Source organism: Malaclemys terrapin, chromosome 7 (assembly GCF_027887155.1).
Source record: "Malaclemys terrapin pileata isolate rMalTer1 chromosome 7, rMalTer1.hap1, whole genome shotgun sequence".
In the NCBI taxonomy this organism is placed as follows: Eukaryota; Metazoa; Chordata; order Testudines; family Emydidae; genus Malaclemys; species Malaclemys terrapin.
This window is the reverse complement of record NC_071511.1, coordinates 1044254-1051517: the sequence shown is the minus strand read 5'-3', so window position 1 is coordinate 1051517 and position 7264 is coordinate 1044254.

The following is a 7264-nucleotide window of genomic DNA, read 5'->3' as shown; positions in this document are numbered from 1 at the left end:
CTGGTAAGACAACAGCCTTGGGTACCTCCCGGCAGCTTTCCCTGCTGGTACTGAGATGCGAGTACTTCCCTGGGGCTGGGCACAAAAAGTTCCTGAAATTCCTGCGCGCTGGCGTGTTCACAAGGCACAGACCGGCTTCGCTTGGGTGGTTTAATTCTGTTGTTGTCCTTCATCAGTTTAGTGCTAAGTGCTAACAATGCCCCTGGCTGTGCCATGCTGAGCAGGGCCAGATCTGTCGCTGGCCCCTGTCCTGAAGTGCTTATAGGCTCAAGGCCCAAATGGGAATTGAACTAGGCCCAGGAAGGCAATGGAGCTCTTCCTTTGCCTTTGTTGGGAAGTGTGTATGGACTCAGCCCTTGTACGAGTCAGGGGAGTTCAGGCTGGAAGGAAGGAAAGGAGAAAAGGAGTTTGGCGGACGTTGACTGGGAGGCGAGTGGTGCCAGAATAATTTTAGAGTGGGGGTGCTGAAGCCGGAAGACGTATTTGGGTTGTTGTTACTGCTTCAAGCTCCCCCAGCACCCCTAACTCCAGCACCTACGTGGGAGGCTGGTCCAGCCATATGGAGTGCTGTGAACAATTCCTGATGCGGTGCTTAGCATGTAATGAAAGAGGTGCCGGGGCTCTGAACCGCCAGGCCGGAGGGGTGCCGGGGCTCTGAACCGCCAGGCCCGGAGGGGTGCCGGGCTCTGAACTGCCAGGCCCGGAGGCACCAGGGCTCTGAACTGCCAGGCCCGGAGGGGTGCCGGGCTCTGAACTGCCCAGCCCGGGGGTGCTGGGGCTCTGAACTGCCAGGCCCGTAGGTGCCGGGGCTGTGAACTGCCCAGCCCGGGGGTGCTGGGGCTCTGAACTGCCCAGCCCGGAGGGGTGCCAGGCTCTGAACCGCCAGGCCCGGAGAGGTGCCGGGCTCTGAACTGCCCAGCCCGGGGGTGCTGGGGCTCTGAACTGCCAGGCCCGGAGGCGCCGGGGCTCTGAACTGCCAGGCCCGGAGGGGTGCCGGGCTCTGAACTGCCCAGCCCGGGGGTGCCGGGCTCTGAACCGCCAGGACCAGGGGTGCCAGAGCTCAGCACTTAGAGCTTAATTTGTGCTCAGCCCTGGCACAAATTAAGCACTATCCTGATGTCTGCAGGGGGTGACGAAGGCACCTCACTTGTTTAGCCGTGTTCACCAAAGGCTTTCCATAGAAAGCAAACTGCTGGGAAATCTAGCCAAGGGGTTCAGGGTTTGTCCTTTCTGCAGTTCTCAAAAGAGATACTCCTGTTGACTAAAGGCATAGCCAGTTGTCTGACAACACTCACAATTCGTTCTTAAAAATGTTCAAGAGAGCAAATAACTGAACCTAGCCAAAGACAAAACCATACATACGAAAAGCAGACCTCCATAGCCCTACTTCCAGGAGCAGTTCGTACCTCGCAGCACGTTCACTGTGGAAGTGGAAAAAGGGATAAAGGGAATTTGGACGCAGACAGACACAGCCACTTACACAGGTTTGCTTTGGAAATATGCATTTAAACTCGCTATATTATAATAAAGTTTTATAAGTTACAAAACTGTCTCTCCGTCCCTAAAATCCAGCCCACCACTTGTTGTTTTGTTCTGTACTTTTCTTCTCTCTCTTTTGGATACTATGTTCTCAGGATTGATGAGTCGTGGAAGTACTCCCTGCCCATACGTGGACACCACATTCATGTCCTGGCCACTGATAGTCTTCCTATTTTCTAGTGCCAAAGCTGACTTCAGCTTTGCAAATGGTTGTGGGATACTGACATGGGTGAACAGAATTGTGGGGAGAGCACAATACATCCAGTTAATATAACGTCCCAACACACACGCATAGATAGTATATTAATACCATGAATGTAATAGACTTGTACTGTTTTAGCAAACTGTGTTATCAGCAATATATAATGAATACACTTAAAACTATTACTCCTTAAACTGGAATAGGCATTGGTATAATGTGACCCACAATGTTATGACTGTGAGGAGTAAAACAGAAATTTGGAGTAGTGACATCACAAGTGAGTTCTCCATTAATAACTTTCTTATAATTAATTATTACATGTGATGGGGGAGTTCACCCCACACTGGCAAGGAAGGGGTTAAAAGCAGCCTAGGGAGGCTGTGAAGGGAGCAGCCAATCAGGGCCCATATAAAAGAGCTGCCGGGCCAGAGCGGGGTCAGTTGCTGCTGGGAGCTGAAGGAGTGAGGACTGTGTCTCCAGTAGGGTGGGACCTGTGGCACGTTGGACTGAGTGACTGCTGGCAGGGACCAGGGGAGCGAGAGGAGCTCCTGGCCGGCTGCTGGGGCCATGGGGAAGTGGCCAGGGAGACACAGCAGCAGTAAGAGGAATTTGAGATGCAGTAGGAGGATGCTAGCTACAGAGTCTCTGGGCCGGGACCTGTAGTAGTGGGCAGGCCTGGGTCCTTCCCACTGGGGAAGTGGCTGGACCTGGAGATACTCCCTCCCGCCCCGCCCCGGAAGGGGGAACACGGACAGTGACACGGCCGGAGGGCCGAGACAGGGAGAGGATGCTGCAGTACTTGGACTGAGGCAGGACTGCAGGTGGTGACGCCGATGGGCGAGGTACCACCAGGAGAGGGCACACCGGCTAGCTGAGCTAACCCCGAGATAACCAGCAGGGGCAGCCAGTCTGGGGAGTGAACTCCATGACACGACAGGTCACCCAGACTAATGGTTGTTGCCAGTTGGTAAACTTCATCGTTATATTGGTCCAGGCCTACACGGCCACACATTGGAGTCTCGATGCCAAAACCATCCCATTTACATACATATTGACATCCCGAACAACAAGCGTGGTGCCCTTCAGGTTTGTGTTGCTGAGTGATACGTTCTTTATCGATGCTGTCTTCCAGGTAACCTACCAAGTGGACAGTAGCCAGTGGAAAGCAACAGAGGGTCCTGTGGCACCTTTGAGACTAACAGAAGTATTGGGAGCATAAGCTTTCGTGGGTAAGAACCTCACTTCTTCAGATGCAAGTGGATTGCTCAGTGGTTTGAGCATTGGCCTGTTATACCCAGAGTTGTGAGTTCAATCCTTGAGGGGGATCTGGGGCAAAAATCTATCAGGGACGGTACTTGGTCCTGCTGTGAAGGCAGGGGACTGGACTCGATGACCTTTCAAGGTCCCTTCCAGTTCTATGACATTAGTTTTTTTAGTTTTTGTTGTTGTGTTTTTTTTTTTAAATATGGAGCTATACCTATCAGCTGGTGCAGTGTCAGGATCCAGTGTGGGTAAAGAGACCACAAAGGGAAGATACATTGTGTCTGACACCAAGCAGGATTGTTTTGAATAATGTGTACCGCAGTTAGGATGCAGGGCCACAGGCCCCAAATTATAAATTGTGCTAAGTGGAATTTGTTTACATGAGTTAATGCATTGCCAGTTTACAACCACCTTTGTTATACACTGTGGACAATGCCATTTAGCTAATTGCTTATCATTAATAAGAGCAGGCAGATTCCTTATTTTGATATTCCATAATGAGCTAGTTGTTAACATAACTCCCACAAGCAGTGCAAGTAACTTCTCTACCTGCACAATTTTCTTTGCTTTCTTATTATTTTCTGTGATTAATTCATTAAGTTTTTCTTGTGTTTTAGTTAAACAGTGTAACAATGTTATGCATATCATACACTGTACACCATTCTCCAGTAGCTAGACCTTCAATGTCATGAATTATAGAGACGGTTTCTGCTGCCTGATGCTCAAAATAGTTAGTGTGTCTTGTTAGATTTTCCATACCAGCCCTGTTGCAAATAGACATTCCCGAGCCAAATAATCCTGACATGTGACCACTATTCCAGCTCAGTGTTGGAGACTCCTAGTTCAAAAGATACCAGACAGTGGATAATCTCTAGCCCAGCCACTGAATCTCATGTACGTCCCTGATACAATGTTGCTATATTAACAGACACATACTACAATACCTTTGCTTTCACACAAAACAAATGTAGCTATATTCCAAAGAGAGATTTAAATCCACAGGTATATGCATAAACTCACCTTGCTTAATAATATACAGTTTAAATAACAGTTAGTCTTGGCCTGGCTAGTGGTCTTATAATATCTGTATAGTCAATTGCAATATCTACTCAGTTATTCATATATAGTAGGTTGAAGTGTAGTTGACCAGTCTGCTGTTTATAAAAGATTTTATCTTTTCTTTTTCCAACACCCAGGTGTTTCTTTACTGTGCACTGATATATTCTGGCATCTCCAGTCTGCGTGACGCACCCTTAAACAGCTTAAGTTGGTTAACATGCTGAATTTCTCCACATTGTTTTTTGTTTCCAGTAACCTGAATGTATACACAGATGAGCTCAGTTTGTTCAGTGTGATGGGGGACCAAGCCATCTATGAGACAAGTTAGACTCCAGTACAGCATATGCCAGAAGCACAACCTAGTCTTTTCCTCTTTCATTATTTTTCTTGTGTTCCTTTTTAAAATACATTTTTTGCTTTTTGTTTCTAATTTCTCGATTCTTTACCACCAATATATCTGTTCAAGAGGCTTTTGCAGTTTTTGCGTTAAGACGTACATTTTTACTTCCTTAACATGTTCATTACTAGTTTTCCATAATAGCTCTTGTGGTGCTTGACAAAAGGTGCTCACAATCTTCTGTGAGAAAAGATATTGCTCCCCCAAGCACTCTATTTTAGCTGTAGCATCAGCAACAGAATTTTTACCCAAGTCTTTTAGAGTTTTTTTGTTAGTTATAACACTTACATGTTTAAGTATTTTAAAGCACAAACCTAACAACCAATACATTTGGTAACATAGCACAAAAAGATAGTATAAAAGGTAAAGCAAAATGAAGTTTAAATGTAGGTTCATGTAAACACTTTGAGAGTAATAAACTTCTATGACATTTGCTTGTGCTGGTGAAATTTGTGTGGTTAGTTTCAACATCTTGCAACATAATCAGACTCTTAATTTTTTAAACATTTTTTGGCTATAACATACTTACAACTATATTTTTGGAGGGATAGCTCAGTGGTTTGAGCATTGGCCTGCTAAACCCAGGGTTGTGAGTTCAATCCTTGAAGGGGCTACTTAAGGATCTGGGACAAAATCAGTACTTAGTCCTGCTAGTGAAGGCAGGGGGCTGGACCCAATGACCTTTCAAGGTCCCGTCCAGTCCTAGGAGATAGGATATCTTCATTAATTTAATTTAACCTTTATATTTAATAAAGGTATAAACAAGGTTTTATACAAATCTAACAAATGATGATTTTGTTAATTACTTTTGCATTGATGTTCAGGTTTTTCCGTACAGGTTTGTTTGTTTGTTTGTTTGTTTGTTTCCTTTGAACAAAAAGCTTTCCATTAATAATAAAACTTCTTTGTTTGCAACTGAATTATTTATTGAGGCAAAAATATATGTACAGAAATATATGTACACCAAAGCTTTTAGAGCTTTTCAAAAATAATTAAATTGGTATTATGATGCTTATGACCCAATCATAATATTAAAATAGCGTGGGTACCACTAATGTTAATAATATTTGTAATAATTATGAGTGCAAAATTGATTTTTAGAGCAACAAAAAAGTAAAATAAAAATAGTCCTGTGACACATACAACATAGCATACAGGACAAGCTTACAATTAAAGATGAATGGTGCCAAAATTGTATTTAATAACTATGCAAGATAAGGCATTAAGAGCTTAAAGGCATTAAGGCAATGCATTTTAGAAAACAAAAAAAGCTAAACAAAATAATTAAACATTTAATTAGGTAGGTTTTTTTTACCTTTTTTATTTAAAATGTTAGCACGAATTGATAAAAATCCCTATTAAGTCATTTGCCCCCTTGGTTGTCTCAATTAAATGAACACAAGATCGTGTCCATCACTTTATATGGCTTTTAGCTTAGAACACGAAAAAACCTATGTTTCCTGTTAGTTAGTGGCTAGGATCAGAAACAGAGTTAGCATTTGTGTTGCTTGGCAACCATATCTCCAAGAAAGTCAGGAGTGTCTTGAGCTGTTGCATTGCTGAAGGGTTAAATTGTTAATATTCCAGGCTATTTACAGTGAAGTTCTTACCCTAAGCACTTGGCTGGTATCTCTTTTTTTCCAGTTGCTGTCTCTTTCTGCGACGGGTTTTTTCAATAACCACAATATGGTATTAACGTTTAAAAGGGAGGGAGGGCCGACGCAAGGAGGAAGCAGGGTAGGAGAGGGAGACATGAGCCAAGGGAGATTAATCGACTCTTTGTGAGGCATTTCAAAGCAGTTTGTTCAGCAAACGGAACGAGAAAGGAAAGGGGCGGGTTTGAAAAATATTAGAGAACAAAGGTTCTATTCTTGGCTCTGGGGGGGAGTGGGTTTCAGTGGGTTAGAACAGTGGGGCTGGGCGCCGGCCTTCTGGGTTTTATCCGGGTTCTGGGAGGAGAGTGGGCACTGCTGCCTGTCCTTGAAAAACCGGAACCTCTCCTCTTAGCTCCTCTCTCCTTCCTACATGCTGAGGGATCTGCCGAGGTCCCCTCTGGCTGCAGTTAACTGTTCGTGGGCCCCTCAATTTTCAGGGTGACCCTGACAGCCTAAGCCCCTAGGCCAGCCTGTTGCAAGTGTACTTTGGACCCACGACCCCCAGAATCCAACTTCCATGAGGTGACTCTCCTGAATGAATCCAAACGAGCCCGTTATGACCTATAGCCCAAAGCACTAGCTTTAGCATTTCACTTCACTGAGCAGGAACCCCAGCCTGTCTCCTGCAAGGTAGTCGCTTGAGCAGCTGGGTAAGGTTTTGAGGCCTATGAGTTTTGGCACTGAGCAATGACTCCAAGGTTACCTTGAGTCTTGGGGAACTGGGAATTGTGTGCTTAAGGGGGGAGTTGGTACACAATGATGCCAAGTAACCACACAAACGTTGCACTATTTGAGCCTTGGATATTGTAGGACAGAAACGTTGGCAGATGCTTAACCACAAACTTGCCTTGGCAGCAAATTGATGCATATGATAATAAGGTAAGATCATTAAAGTTCTAACCTGCAGGATAAGGACACCCCAACAGTATTAGGGTGAGGAAGTTAGACATGATCAAGGGAGGCCTTGGCATTTGAATGAATATTCATGACAACCCCTAGGCCAGAACACCATGTAAGGGAGGATCTGGACCATCCGATTTGTTTGGCATGCCAGGGACAGAATAGGCCCTTTGACTCTATCCCCAAAGAAGGGGGTGCGTAGATGCACAGAATGGTACGAGAGGGCACGTTAGCTTTGTCTGACTGCTG